Raw genomic sequence first — 7391 nt, forward strand, 5'->3', positions numbered from 1 at the left:
TCGTGAAGTCGAAGGTCAAGGTCGACCATCTTGTTGATCTCCGAGAAATCTTCACCACACTCAGGCGGCACAAGGTCATGCTGAACCCTAAAAAGTGTGTCTTTGGTGTTGAGTCTGGGAAGTTTCTCGAATTTTTGATTGATCAAAGGGGCATAGAGGCCAACCCGGACAAAGTCCAGGCGATCCTTGACATGTCCTCTCCAAGAAATGTGAAAGAGGTTCAACGTTTGACATGGTGTTTGGCAGCTTTAGGCCACTTCCTCAGTAGGGACGGAGATAAGTGCCACCACTTTTTTCAAACAATCAAAAAGAAAGTGTCCTTTGAATGGACGGAGGAGGCTGAACAAGCCTTTCAGCAGCTGAAGAATCATCTACACTCGCTCCCGCGATTGGTCAGCCCCATGGAGGGAGAAACTTTGTATATGTACTTAGGGGCATCTGACCATTCATTAAGTGCCGTCCTCTTAGCTGAAAGAGACGGCAAGCAGCTCCCGGTCTACTTTGTGTCGCATGTTTTGAGAAATGCCGAGCTTAGATTCTCGTTGATTGAAAAGGTTGGTTTGGCACTCTACATGGCGTCCAAAAAGTCCAGGCCCTATTTTCTTTCCCATCCTATTGTTGTTTACACTGATCAACCCCTTAGAAAGCATATGTCAAGGCAAGAAGCCACTGGCCGGATGGCTAGCTAGGCAACTGAGTTAGGCGGATGTGCAATCACATTTGAGCCTAGGAAAGCAATCAAGGGGCAAGCATTTGCTGACTTTTTGAGCCGGAAGCTGCCGAGCAAGTGTGGAAAGTATATGTTGACAGCAGTTCAACCATGAACGGTTGTGGTGCCGGGATTATTTGTGAGTCGCCAGAAGGTGACAAATTTAAATATGATTTGAGATTTAAGTTCCAAGCTTCTAACAATGAAGCCGAGTATAAGGCACTCCTCGCCGGCCTTAGAATGTGCAAGGCGGCAGGGGAAAGAAAGATAACCGCCTGCTCGGACTCTCAGCTGATCGTTAGTCAGGTTAACGGTGATTATGAGGCCACTCACCCAGCAATGGAAAAATACTTGGCGGCAGTCAAAAAGGAAATTGAGGACTTGGATGATTTCCATGTAAGCCAGGTGCTGAGGTCTGAGAACAACCAGGTGGACGCACTCTCTAAGCTGGCGTCCTCAGTGTCTTGTGATGCTCCTCGCTCGGTCTTCTGGGAAGTTATGGAAAGAAGAAGCATTGAACAAAATAAGGTTGAAGTGGTTGATAGAGGGTCAACCTAGATGAAAGGTATCCTAGCATATTTCAAAGACGACATTTTGCCAACAGAGTATGTCGGGATGGTTGCCATGAATAAGAGAGCCAATGGTTTTGCGCTTGTGAAGGGTGAGTTGTACAAAAAGGCTTTTCAAAAACCATTGCTCAAATGTGTAACCACTGAGAGGGGCAAGGAAATTCTTGATGACCTACATCAGGGTCAATGCGGCTCCCATATTGGTGGTCGGACGCTTGTAGAGAAGGCGACCAAACAAGGTTACTTCTGGCATACTATGCAAGCAGACGCCATGGATATGGTGAAAAGATGTGACAAGTGTCAAAGGTTTTCCAAGTTGATTCACTGGCCGGCCAGAGAGTTGACGACCATATTTTGCCCAGTATCATTCTCCAAGTGGGCATGAACATCCTTGGACTATTTGTTCCAGCTCCCGGACAAAAGAGGTATGTCCTAGTGGCGGTTGATTATTTTACAAAGTGGGTCGAGGCTGAGGCTGTCAGGGGAATAAAAACCAAAGATGTTATTTCCTTTATTTGGAAAAATATAATTACAAGGTTTGGAGTCCCCATGTCAATGGTCTTTGATAATGGCCCCTAATTTGAGACGCCTACTCTGAAGAATTGGCTAGGGGACTTGGGCATAAGTCATTGCTTTGCATCCGTTGGCCGCCCTCAAGAAAATGGCCAGGTGGAAGCTTTCAACAAGCTAATAGGTGAAAGCATCAAGAAAAGGATTGAAAAAGCTGGCGGCCTTTGGGCAGAAGAGCTCATTAATGTCCTTTTGTCAATCAGAACAACTGCCAAAGGCGCCACTGGAGAGATGCCCTTCTTCCTTGTGTATGGGGCAGAGGCTGTCCTCCCTATCGAGCTGGTAGAGCCGACCTTCCGCGTAATGCTCTATTTTGAGAATGAGAATTGGGAGGCAATGAAGTTAGCCCTTGACTTCCTACCAGAACGCCGGGGCAATGCTGCCCTACGTCATGAGATTTTCCGATTACAAATGGCCCGCATATATAATAAGAGAGTTAAGAGGCGACCTTTCAAAATTGGGGACTTTGTTCTAAGGAAGATGGAAGCTGTAGGCCGAGCGAATGAGCAAGGAAAGCTCACCCCTAATTGGGAAGGGCCATACAAGATCAGAGAAGAGGTCCGAGATGGTACTTACCGGCTAGAAGCATTAGATGGTCGGCACATTCCTAGGACATGGAATGCCGACAATTTGAAAAAGTACTATTTTTAAGTTGTAAAAATTTCTTGCTTAAGTTAATGAATGAGAAGTTTGATCTATTATGCTTTGTGTTTAAATTTGTGTTAAAATTCGGACAAAGTCTCTCAAAAAGAGCAGTGTGCCGACTAGATTTGGCTAAACACTGAAAAGGCATCATGAAAGTCCACTAAGTCAGCCAAAATCCTCAAAAAGGATAGGACAACGGTCGGTAGTATCCCTCCGGGTACTACTCAAAGAGAGTGCTGCTCCTACAGGGTGGAAGCTCTATAAACTAAAAAGTTGCAAACAAAGGCTTTTGTAACAGCGAGATCAGTAGCTTTGCTCAAATTCTCAGGGCCCCCTTGCCCTTTAAATTTTTAAGAAAACCTAACTTCATGGGTACCCAAGGTCGGCTACAGACCGACCAGATGTTGAAGAATTTGCAAACTTCATAGGTACCCAAGGTCGGCTACAGGTCGACCAAATTTGAAGTAGGATGTTTTAAATTTGAAGGATTTGCAAACTTCATAGGTACCCAAGGTCGGCTACAGGTCGACCAAATTTGAAGTAGGACGTTTTAAATTTGAAGGATTTGCAAACTTCATAGGTATACAAGGTCGGCTACAGGCCGACCAGATATTGAAGAATTTTCAAACTTCATAGGTACCGAAGGTCGGCTACAGGCCGACCAGATATTGAAGAATTTGAAAACTTCATAGGCATACAAGGTCGGATACAGGCCGACTAGATATTGAAGTATTTGCAAACTTCATAGGTATACAAGGTCGGCTGCAGGCCGACCAAAACTGAGATAAAATTCTCCAAGAATATAATTGCCCGTTAAAGGGTCGACCGTAAATATGTTCGGCAAAAGAAAACCGCTTGGATGGTATAAAAGTGTCCGGCTATTCCCTTGGTTTGGGGTAATCATGTTAATGATTGATTGACTTGGAAAAAATGCATACCAATTTGAGATATGAAATTTTTCCAAGTCAATCAACCAACATTTATAGAAACCAAGAGAACAGCCGGCCAGGGGAAAGTAGCTCTCGGCAGCTGTAAAGAGGCCGGATAAAATTTATAAGAAATTGCAAATTAAAAAATTTTTCAAAGTAAAAACTGCAAAGTTAAAGTTGCAAAATATAAAAAGATCAAAGCAAATAAAGGCGAGCAAGATAAAAACAAGCGGCTTGTGGCCGAATTGATATTAACAGCCGACCTAAGGCCGAATTCAATTTGATATCATCAAGAATTCAAAGGCCCTCGGCCTGTTACAGATAGAAATTGTTTTTGGGCCCAAGGCTAGTACAACAAATACTCGGCACGCAGGCCGGAAAATCAGCAAACCCCCTCCCGATAGATCAGACTCTCGGCGTCTCATCCTTCGTCTTGGTCGCCGGATCCTCCTGATCCTCAGGAGTTTTTTCTTCTTCGTCGCCATCAACGTTAACATCTTCATCCTCCGGAGACTCCTCTTCACCACCGGCCGCCTTCCTTCACTCTTCCTCAAGTTCCTCTCGAGTCTTGGGAACCTTGATCTTGGACAACTCAAAGCGCTCGTCCCCAAGGCCCTCCTCTGTTTTTAGAGGTTGTTCGTCCTCCTGAAGGTAAAGGTTGCGGAGGCCGATCGGAGGCTTGCAGATGCCCTGGCGATAGTGGAAGAGGCGACTGGCCCACCTATACCGGCCAAGGAACCAGTCCGGGCTATAGGTGAAGTGAGAGTTCCATGCCATGCTGATTTTCTCCTCGACTTCAGCATCAGCCGTCTGGAGAATCTCATCCTTCTCCTCTTCAAAGCCCGCCACTTGAGCTTTGAGCTCCTCGATTTGCTTCTTCAGAGTGGCCGTCTCACTTTCATAACGAGAGACCGCCTGCTGAGAAGACTCAAGCAGCGCCTTGTCCGTCTAGGCCTCCTCCAAGTCGGCGGTTAGCTTGGTAATTTTTTGTTTGGTGACATTAAGGTCATTTTTTCAGGCCAATGGTGATGGTCGCCTGGTTTTGAAGTGTTTCAGTGGTTAGTAAGTCATTTTTAAAAACGTCAAAGTTAGCTACATCAAGGTTTTGAGTGGAGCGCTTTTTGTATTCCCTTACCTCCTGACTCTTTCTTTTGGCCCAGTTCTTGGCCCCCTGAACTCTAATCATTGCCTGAAAACATTCAAAAAGAAGTTAGTTTTTCGATCAAAAAGAAAAACGATTCGGCAAGTTATGAATGCTGCCTACCTCAGCTAGGCAATGTTGAATTTTATTGAGGTCGCCGCCGCCATAACCGAGCAGCTCCTCCCTTTGGTCAAGTAGAACTTCCTCCATCCACTTCTTTGCGATCTCCCTGAGATCGGGCGTCTTCTCCTTGGCTCCTGCATTTTAAAATACTGTAAGTATGCTGAGCCAATCTGAGTTCCGGGAGTAATCTCCTGGCTTGAGTGAGAAGACTGACGGTACAATTTAACCCTCATGGGAATGAGGCTACCTTCAGAGATGGAAGCGCCAACCGCCTTCCTCGGGCCCGAGCCCTGACCTGACGTTGGTGCCAGGACGTCAGTGAGTGGATCTCGACCACTCTTTTTCTTGGCATGCAGCACACGGTGCGCCAGGATTGCACCGGATCCATCCCCCACTAGGTCCTCTTGGGCCGGAAAGTCAGTGAGTGGATCCTTGGTCATTACTCGGGTCCGTTGGGTCTTTTTCTTCTGGCTACCTTCAGTAGTTGAGGTGTTAGCCGACCTCTTCTAAGTAGTCATTTGTAAGATGGCCTTGGATGTAGTAGGAGGGCGGGAGGATTCAGATTTCTCAGCGGCCGCCTGTAATTGATATAACAATTAAAGTTAGTGAAATGCATCAGCAAAGGAAAATGGAAAAAGTACCCTAGGGATGTTCGGCTACTTGCCGACCATTCCTAGGTTACGAAAGTTGAAATCCTACTTGAAGTAGGAAAATGAAAAAAGTACCCTAGGGATGTTCGGCTACTTGCCGACCATTCCTAGGTTACAAATCTGAAAATCCTACTAAATAGGAAAATAAAAAAATTAACCTTGGGATGTCCGGCCACTAGCCGACCATCCCTAGGTTACAAATTTGAAAATCCTACTAAGTAGGAAAATAAAAAAGTAACCTTGGGATGTCCAGCCACTAGCCGACCATCCCTAGGTTACAAATTTGAAAATCCTACTAAGTAGGAAAATAAAAAAAGTAACCTTGGGATGTCCGGCCACTAGCCGACCATCCCTAGGTTACAAATCTGAAAATCCTACTAAGTAGGAAAATAAAAAAAGTAACCTTGGGATGTCCGGCCACTAGCCGACCATCCCTAGTTTACAAATTTGAAAATCCTACTAAGTAGGAAAATAAAAAAAGTAACCTTGGGTTGTCCGGCCACTAGCCGACCATCCCTAGGTTACAAATCTGAAAATCCTACTAAGTAGGAAAATAAAAAAAGTAACCTTGGGATGTCCGACCACTAGCCGACCACCCCTAGGTTACAAATTTGAAAATCCTACTAAGTAGGAAAATAAAAAAGTAACCTTGGGATGTCCGGCCACTAGCCGACCATCCCTAGGTTACAAATGTGAAAATCCTACTAAGTAGGAAAATAAAAAAGTAACCATAGGATGTCCGGCCACTAGCCGACCATCTCTAGGCAACAAACTCTAAAATGCTAAAGTATTAATTAAAGGGAAAATTGATAAAATAGGACGGCATACTTACAGAAGTCTTGGCCGCCTCCTAAGCCTTTTTTGCGGTGTCGGCCGCCTCCTTGGCTTCTTGAGCCTCGAACTGTCTTTTCCTGGCCTCGAGGGCCGCCTGCTTTGTTGTCTTGCTGGCTACTTGAGACATAGCGAATTCTACACAAGTAAATCAAAGAGTTAATAAAAAAACAACCAAGTGTTACAACATAAAGCATATAAAAAGGCTAAGTACCCTGAGGATATTGGTCGCTTAGTCCAAAGGCCGACAGAAACTTAGAGTCCATAAGCCACCCATATTGAGGGGCATAGAACTTGGGGACGGACAATTTAATCCCCTTGTGTTCCAACACTTCTGTTTCAAAGAGGCCAGACTTTATGATCTCCTTCTTATCCCTAAAGGTTAGAAGGGGGGCGTCTGGCACTTTGCCAAGGAGGGGCGGATCCTCGTTGAATTTGTTGAGGAAAAAGTTGGTTGCCGCCTGGTCAGGGGCATGAATGTAGTAGAAGCGATGTTTCCAATCCTTTCACTTGTTGTTCTTGGACAAGATCATCATGTAATCTCGTCGGGTATTCAGGATGAACCATTTTTCGCCATGAGGAGCCCTCGTCATAAAATGCATGTACAAGAAGGCGGTAATTGAAGGAGTCACTCCATCCAGGGTACAATTAACTATGTACCCTAAGATGTTAAGGTAGGAGTTTGGAGAAAGTTGGAACAACCCGACATCATAGCCGCTAAAAATCTCTCTAATGGCCGGATGCAAAGGGAAGCGGACCCCGGCCTGAATGGTTGCTTCGTAACAACCAAAGTACTCCTCAAAATTTTCAACCCGCCAGGTAATAATGACTTTACCGTCTGGGTCGCAGGGCTGAATGGTAAAGCCCTCGCCCATCTGATGTTTCCGCCTAAATTCCGGCAGATTCTTTATCATGTTCCTCCTAACTCTCGGAGAAACAATGCACCCAAGCGGATGGTGCACTGTGCCGGAACAAACAAAGGTACCCTCCAGCGGGTCCTCTCTATTCTTGCTTACAAACTCGAGGTACTCCTCGTCAGACATATCAGTTTGTTGAGAGGGAGGAGTGTCACCGCTGAGGCAGCCTCCAGGTCTTTCCTCCCGGCCATAGGAGCTGGAAGATCCCTCGCCAGAGCTCCCGTCACTCCCTTCCTCAGAGCCTGACATTGATGGCTCGGAGTCCGTTCGCATAGATTCAGCAATGGAAACGGAAATGGTCTCCTTC

Source organism: Chenopodium album, chromosome 6 (genome assembly GCF_948465745.1).
Source record: "Chenopodium album chromosome 6, dcCheAlbu1.1, whole genome shotgun sequence".
Classification (NCBI taxonomy): Eukaryota; Viridiplantae; Streptophyta; class Magnoliopsida; order Caryophyllales; family Amaranthaceae; genus Chenopodium; species Chenopodium album.